The sequence below is a fragment of the Octopus sinensis genome, linkage group LG18, assembly GCF_006345805.1.
Source record: "Octopus sinensis linkage group LG18, ASM634580v1, whole genome shotgun sequence".
NCBI classification, from domain to species: domain Eukaryota; kingdom Metazoa; phylum Mollusca; class Cephalopoda; order Octopoda; family Octopodidae; genus Octopus; species Octopus sinensis.
The window spans coordinates 21,994,936-22,002,435 of record NC_043014.1 but is presented as its reverse complement, the minus strand read 5'-3'; the positions used below and the strand labels follow the sequence as shown (position 1 = coordinate 22,002,435).

The window sequence follows — 7,500 nt, the reverse complement described above, 5'->3', positions numbered from 1 at the left end:
GAAAGAGGTAGTAAGATGGACACGTCTGAAAGAGCAAAAGACAGACACTTTCCTTTTTGACCAACCTCCCATCCACTTTTTCAAGTTTCACTTGAAAAGGAAGTTGAGGGTGGAGAGGGAAGCGTTGCCTTGTAGCAAGTTTGTTGAAAGATGGGTGAATGTTGGAAGAATGGCCAGAGTGAAAGGAGCAATTCTGAGCATGCACCTGTAAAAAAAAAAGAAATTAAAGAAGGGCTTTTGCCCTGTTGATCAGGTACCTGTGGCTTTTGAGGGGGTTTCCAGGAGAACCTTAAAGCACATCTCCCTATTGGGAGTTTTATTTTGTTTGTTTCATTATTTTTTTATAATGTATACTAGATTCGAAAACCCATTGAATCGTCTTGTGTTGTCGTTTATGTTTGTGTTTCATTTAATGTTTTATGTAAGCCCTTGGGGCTAATAAAAGAATTAATTATATACTATATGTATATATGCATGTATGTATGTATGTATATACACACACACACATGTATTTGTGTGTTGCGTGTGTATGTGTGTGTGCGTGCATGTGTATGTGTGTGTGTGTGTGTGTACATGTCATAATGACTGCATTCACTTTAGGATATATATTATATAGTGCGTACACACCAACACAGCTTTCACGTATACAGTAAAAATTGCACATACAGATTGTATCACATGCACTGGACATACACCGTAATTCATTGTATACGCAATTTGCGTCACATGCACTGGACACATATGCTGTGCATGTATCTTGCATACATTATACATACATATTCCACTAATTCTGCATATACAATGCACGCACAATATAATGCATATTGCATTCATTGCACTTATACAATGCATACACGTTGCTCATGCTACAAGAATATATTTATATTCACGTTTATATACATATTTACATACATATATGTGGGTGGTGGGATATACACATGAACATATGTACATACAGATACACATATATAGAGAGCCGCACGCATATATTTATATCAATGCAACAGTATATATACGTGCATGTATGTGCATACATGTATTATTTTGTGGTGTATACACGCTCCTTTCTATACATATCTATATGCCACAAACATTCGTGCATATATATGCATATATTTATTCAATATTTAGTACGATATGTAGTTCAAGACTACAGTATTATACAATCGGTGTATATACAAGTTTCTTTTAAAACGAGTGTGTGTGTGTGTGTGTGTGTGTGTGTGTTGTGTGTGTGTGTGTGTGTGTGTGTGTGTGTGTGTGTGTGTGTGTGTGTGTGTGTGTGTGTGTATGCTTGCATTTATATTATGTGTTTATTTTTGTGTCTATATATATATATATGTTGGCCTGCTCGCTTAGCCAGCGGGGTGGCGTTATTTGAAGGCTAAAACAATGCGAAGCGCATTGTGACCAGCGATGTGTAGCAACATCTGATAGCCTGGTTGGTCACGGTGATCACGGTGATATATATATATGTACACACACACACACACACACATACACCATACATAAATCATATGCTTTCATGCATTCGTATATACGTGCACTCACACACATGCGTGTGAGTATGTATCTTTATATATATATATACATATATATACATATACATATATGCATATATGCTCGCACATGCATATGCAAGATGTGTGTGTATGTGTGTACGCGTGTGTGTCTGTGTGTGAGTGTGCAGATATTGTACCTGGCACACACGCAGGCAGTACATCTAAAACAAACGCACATGTAGATATTGTGCGTATTAACATATACACTTTATATGAATGTATACATACAGTACACATAGCATGCAGAAACAATTCATAGAACACCTATATATTATATACATTTATACGTAAATGATCTTTGTGCATCTTTTATACAGATTATATGTAAGCTGCTTGTACCCGTGCACCCTTGAACAATACTTCACGCGCACGCACGCACGCACACACGCACACACGCACACACACGTGGTACATATGGACACATGTTAGCATGCAACGAATTACACGAATTCGCACCACTACACACACATGCATGCAACCACAGAATACATACAATGCACATATGCATAAAACGCACACCTCACACACTCAGACATACAGGCATGTACACATGCACACACGCCTGCACATAGACACACGAATGGATGGAAGACAACTGTATGCGACTCACCTGTTCGTAATGTCGTCTGCTCGATCAAATAGTAGCTGCATTGATCGACGTATGTTTCTCTGTGTGTGTGTGTGTGTGTGTGTGTGTGTGTGTGTGTGTGTGTGTGTGTGTGTGTGTGTGTGTGTGTGCACGTGTTGGTGTATGTGTAAATGTATGTGTGTGTGTCTATTTGTGTGCGCGCAAGCGTGCTTGCATGAAATGTCGTCTACGCTGTGTTCGATGTCGTCTGCTCAATCATACACTTGCCATATTGTTTGTATATGTGTCATGAATGCATATACATATATGTATGCATGTATATATGAGTGCATGTATATATATCTTGTGTATGCATGTATGTATGTATATGCGTATATGTAATATGCATATATATATGTATATATACACACACACATATACATATATGTATAGGCACGCATACATATATATTTTTATACCTTTGTTATGAGCGTGTGCGTATGTGTTTGTGTGAGTATGTGTGTATGGGTCTGTGTGTAATGAGCGTTTTGTTGTCCTATTTAATGACTATATTTGTCCTTGTTTATGTCTGTGATTGTGTTTATATGTATGTATGTATGTATGTATGTATGTATGTATGTATGTATGCATGTATGTATGTTTGTTTGTTTGTTTGTTTGTTTGTTTGTTTGTTTGTTTGTATGAGTCAGATACATGCTTGTGTGTGTGTATGGGGGGGGGTTGTATACATGTCCTATGTTATAGATGCATATGCATATGTCTATGCCAGCCTCTTTATATGTGAATATACCGTGTTTATTATGTGTTTAAGTTCATGTGTGTGTGTTTATGTTAAGTTTATGTTAAGCTTATGTGTGTCTGTGCTTGCATATATATATATATATAAATATATAAGAGAACCTCAATGAGATTGTGCATATTTACTTTACACACCAGTATGTTCGTATATGAAGACGTATATGTGATGCAGGGGTGTGTGATATTAGAGTGAAAGTATGATTATTTATCAATCTATGTACTTGTATGTGTTCGCATGCTCTGACCGTTGTGTATGAGTGTGTGCACATGTTTTGTATATGTGCTTTGCATGCATCTAAAATCGTGCATATTTCTGTGCTGGTTATGAGTGTATATGTGCAAACAGTCTTGACTGCATGTATGTTATTGTCTAAATATGTGCATATTCGAGCGTGCACATATTTGCTTGTGTGCGTTTGAGTGTTTGCCTGTATGGTTTTCTTCACCATTCCACAACTCCCTCCCCCGTACTTCACTTCTATTCCTAATTCTTCAGCTTCTCTTACTCCATATACCTTCCCTCTCCACCTCCTAGTGAGGGAGCGTCTACGTTTTCGCTGTCTGCTAGAAATAGCAGCGAAATGCCCACAAATGACACCATATCTTTAAAAAGAAGACGATTCCGCCGAGGTCGACTTTGCCTTTCATCCTTTCGGGGTCGATAAATAAAGTACCAGTTTCGCACTGGGGTCGATGTAATCGACTTAATACCTATGTCTGTCCTTGTTTGTCCCCTCTATGTTTAGCCCCTTGTGGGCAGTAAAGAAATAGATACTCTAAGCAATATAGCCCTCCTCCTTTCTTAGGAGACAGACAGACAGATCGATCGATCGATCGATAGATAGGTAGATAGATAGATAGATAGATAGATAGATAGATAGATAGATAGATAGATAGATACTAGCTAGAGAGAGAGACAGAGATGATAGATAGATAGATAGATAGATAGATAGATAGATAGATAGATAGATAGATAGATAGATAGATAGATAGATAGATAGATAGATAGATAGATAGGTAGATACTAGCTAGAGAGAGAGAGAGAGAGAGAGAGAGAGAGAGAGATAGATAGATAGATAGATAGATAGATAGATAGATAGATAGATAGATAGATAGATAGATAGATAGATAGATAGATAGATAGATAGATAGATAGATAGATAGATTGATAGATAGATAGATAGATAGATAGATAGAAAGTAACAGTCGTCATTTCACTTTTCACCCCTCTCTTCTCCCAGGACTTCTAAAGTCTGTTCACCTGTCTTGCTCTCCTCCCCTTCAACCTCTCTCTACAATAGTAATCACTTCGACTCCTGCTCCTACTATCATCTTTGCTCCATCTTCCTCTGTCTTTTCCTAGAGACAATGTGTAGTAATGTCACTTCCCTCCTCTTTCTACTGCCGTTCGTCCCAATATGAACACCTCACTAGTGACCTCAATCTCTTATCGAACAACGGTCATCGCCCTCTGCATCTGCAGCTACAGCATCGACACATCCTCCATTTATTGACAGCAACAAAAACACTAGTTTTCATTGCTCTTACTCTTGTCGTTGAATCGGTCTTCTACCTTCTGATGTCACTTATAAATCTCTCTCTCTCTCTCTCTCTCTCTCTCTCTCTCTCTCTCTCTCTCTCTCTCTCTCTCGCTCTCTCAATTCTATGTATCTATATAACTCCCTCTCTTTTTCTCCGCGTACGTATGTAGGTGCGAGTGCACACACATATATACATATATAAATAGATTAGTACACACATACACGCGCGCGCACGCGCGCACACACACACACAACCAACTTAAGGTAGATGCTGTCGGGTGTGGTTCACTGAGGGCCAATGAATCATTCTGGTGAGGGTAAGACATATTACAATGGAAGTTGAGTCCACCTTTTTATATAATATTTATGTCCGTGAAGCACCCGAAGATGGTCATATGTGTGTGTGTGTGTGTGTGTGTGTGCGTGTACGGGTAGAGTGGATGTTTGTGTGTGTATGTACATATATGTATGTAGGTCAATCAATACATAGATTTGCGTGGAAAGTATAAGCACATACCATACACATTGAAGCACACATCTATGTATATATATACGTATGTATGCACGCACACATACATACATATATATATGTATATATGCATATGTGTGTGTGTGTGTATATATATATAATATAATATATATATATATATATACATACATATATATACATTTATATATATATATATATATATATATACATACATATATATACATTTATATATATATATATATATATACATACATATATATACATTTATATATATATATATATTATATATATACTATATATATACATTTATATATATATATATATATATATATATATACATACATATATATACATTTATATATATATATATATATATATATATATATTAATATACACACACACACGCGCGCATATACATACATGTATGTATGGATGCAAGTATGTATATATACAATATGCATCTATGTATGCAGGCACATACGCACGCGTACGCACACACGCATACACATGTATGCGTACGGGTGTGTGTGTGTGTGTGTGTGTGTGTGCTAATCAATGAATCAATACGAACATTTCTATATGTGGATGAGCGCAAACATATATACATTGAGTCGGGTATGAGACAAATACAGTAGTGTTTTGTGCTTCCTACCCTCACATACAAGCAATGAAAGCTGACAAATGTCGTATAACATACACACACACACACACACACACACAAACCCACTCCCACTACCCCTACACTTCTTCGTACAGATTTGGCAATCTGACACCCTACCCGTTTTCTTCATTCTTTGAATCGGATTCCAGCCGGAATACCATGATTTTTAAATATTTTAGAAGGTAAAACTGTGTTCTTATTTATATTAATTCCCACTTGCATTGCCAAATATAACGGATGCATGCATCAGAATTGTGTGAAATATAATTATGTGAAAGAACTCAATACTGCCAGTTAGGGTGGAATAATATTTATTCAAAACTGTGTCTGTTTGAATCGTTACTCGAATTTCATTCCCCAATAAAGGGATACGAATCACTGATCTCCCACTTGGTTGCCTGTTACACTATCGACTCCATCGGCTCTCCCTCCCTCTCTCCCTTTCACTCCTCCTCCTTTTCTTTCTATGTGTGTGTGTGTGTGTGTGTGTGTGTGTGTGTGTGTGTGCGTGTGTGTACGCGCGCATGTTTGTGTGAGTGTGTATTGATGAACTTTTGCAAGCAGAAAACCATTCAACACATTGAATATGTATATTTTATCAGAAATTAAAGCTTCTTGAAACATAACACTGAGTTTCACGGATCCGACTGCTCAAACGATTAAAACCAGGAATGCAGGATTCCAATTTTTAAACAAAAATATTCACAAACACAACTTACTATGATCAGACAATACAACAATGGAATGTGATTGGCTCCTGAAAAAAAAACGTCACAAAATACCTCACATGTATGCATTTATAAACATGCGTAGAACACGTGATATTTTCATCTGTACATGTACAAGGAGAAACACTTAATGTTTTCAGGTCTTCACTGCCATGTGGAAAAAAAAACATTCATAAGCAAGGCAACCTGCACGTATTAACCTTTTAGTTTTGATGAATATATGAATTTGTTTTGCTTTTTGTTTTTAAATGTCGCTCTCTCTGCATATTGCATGTCTATTGCGAAAAAAAAAATATGTTAGCCGGTTACTAGCGGAAAATTCCTCAACATAATCATAGAAAAAAACTGAATTCTGAAGCGAAATTTATGGCAAAGTAAGTCTGGCTTTAATTGTGCAGCTCATAATAATGACATATTAAAAGACAGTAACTCGAGAGATAGAACGCATTACAATAAAAAAACACTAATAATAAAAGCAAAAAGAAGAAAGCAGGAGATTATATGATATAATCCCCTCTATAATGTTCGCTCAAATACTGCTAGTATATCCCGAAACCTTACAAATAAGCATTTCTCTAACGATCAACTGTATCATAAAATCTTTAATGAAAATAGTGCTACGGTGAACTTCAGTTGCACCAAAAGCTTCTATGCTTCTATAGCAAGAAAACAAAAACAAAAACAATCCAGAACTAACCTGGAACATGATTCTCTTCTATGTAATTGTAGCAATATTAATATTGCCTTCTCAATGATAGGTTTCTTTCTAAATAAATTATTAGTATATTGGGATAAAGTCTTTCTTGCAATGATATTGAAACAAAACAATTACTTGGAGTTCACTAAAAAGCATTTAAAAGGAAGATTTTCACAACATATGTACACATTCAGACACTCAAAATTGGCTTTACTTCTCCAATGTTCAGATATATCTAAAGTTTGGCAGGTAATAATACGAACAATTATAAAGCAGAGTATTCCACTTTAAAACAGGTACAGCACCTACCCTACATCAACGATTGTAGAAAGTGTAACCTCAGTTTCTCGGAAAATTATAACAACCTCTTACAGCCTTTAAAATTTTTAATTCAAAATCAGAAACAATGGATTCTTGAACATACTTCCCTGCTA

At 36.3% G+C, this 7,500-nt stretch overlaps 1 long non-coding RNA gene across 1 annotated transcript in view; it reads right to left on the bottom strand.

The window, feature by feature from the left end:
- Positions 1 to 2,504, bottom strand: part of LOC118766911 — an 86,192-nt gene extending 83,688 nt beyond the window's left edge. The window contains exon 1 of the long non-coding RNA XR_005002818.1: positions 2,173 to 2,504. This is a non-coding gene — a long non-coding RNA (uncharacterized LOC118766911). The remainder of the gene's footprint in view (positions 1 to 2,172) is intronic.
- Positions 2,505 to 7,500: the final 4,996 nt, after the last annotated feature.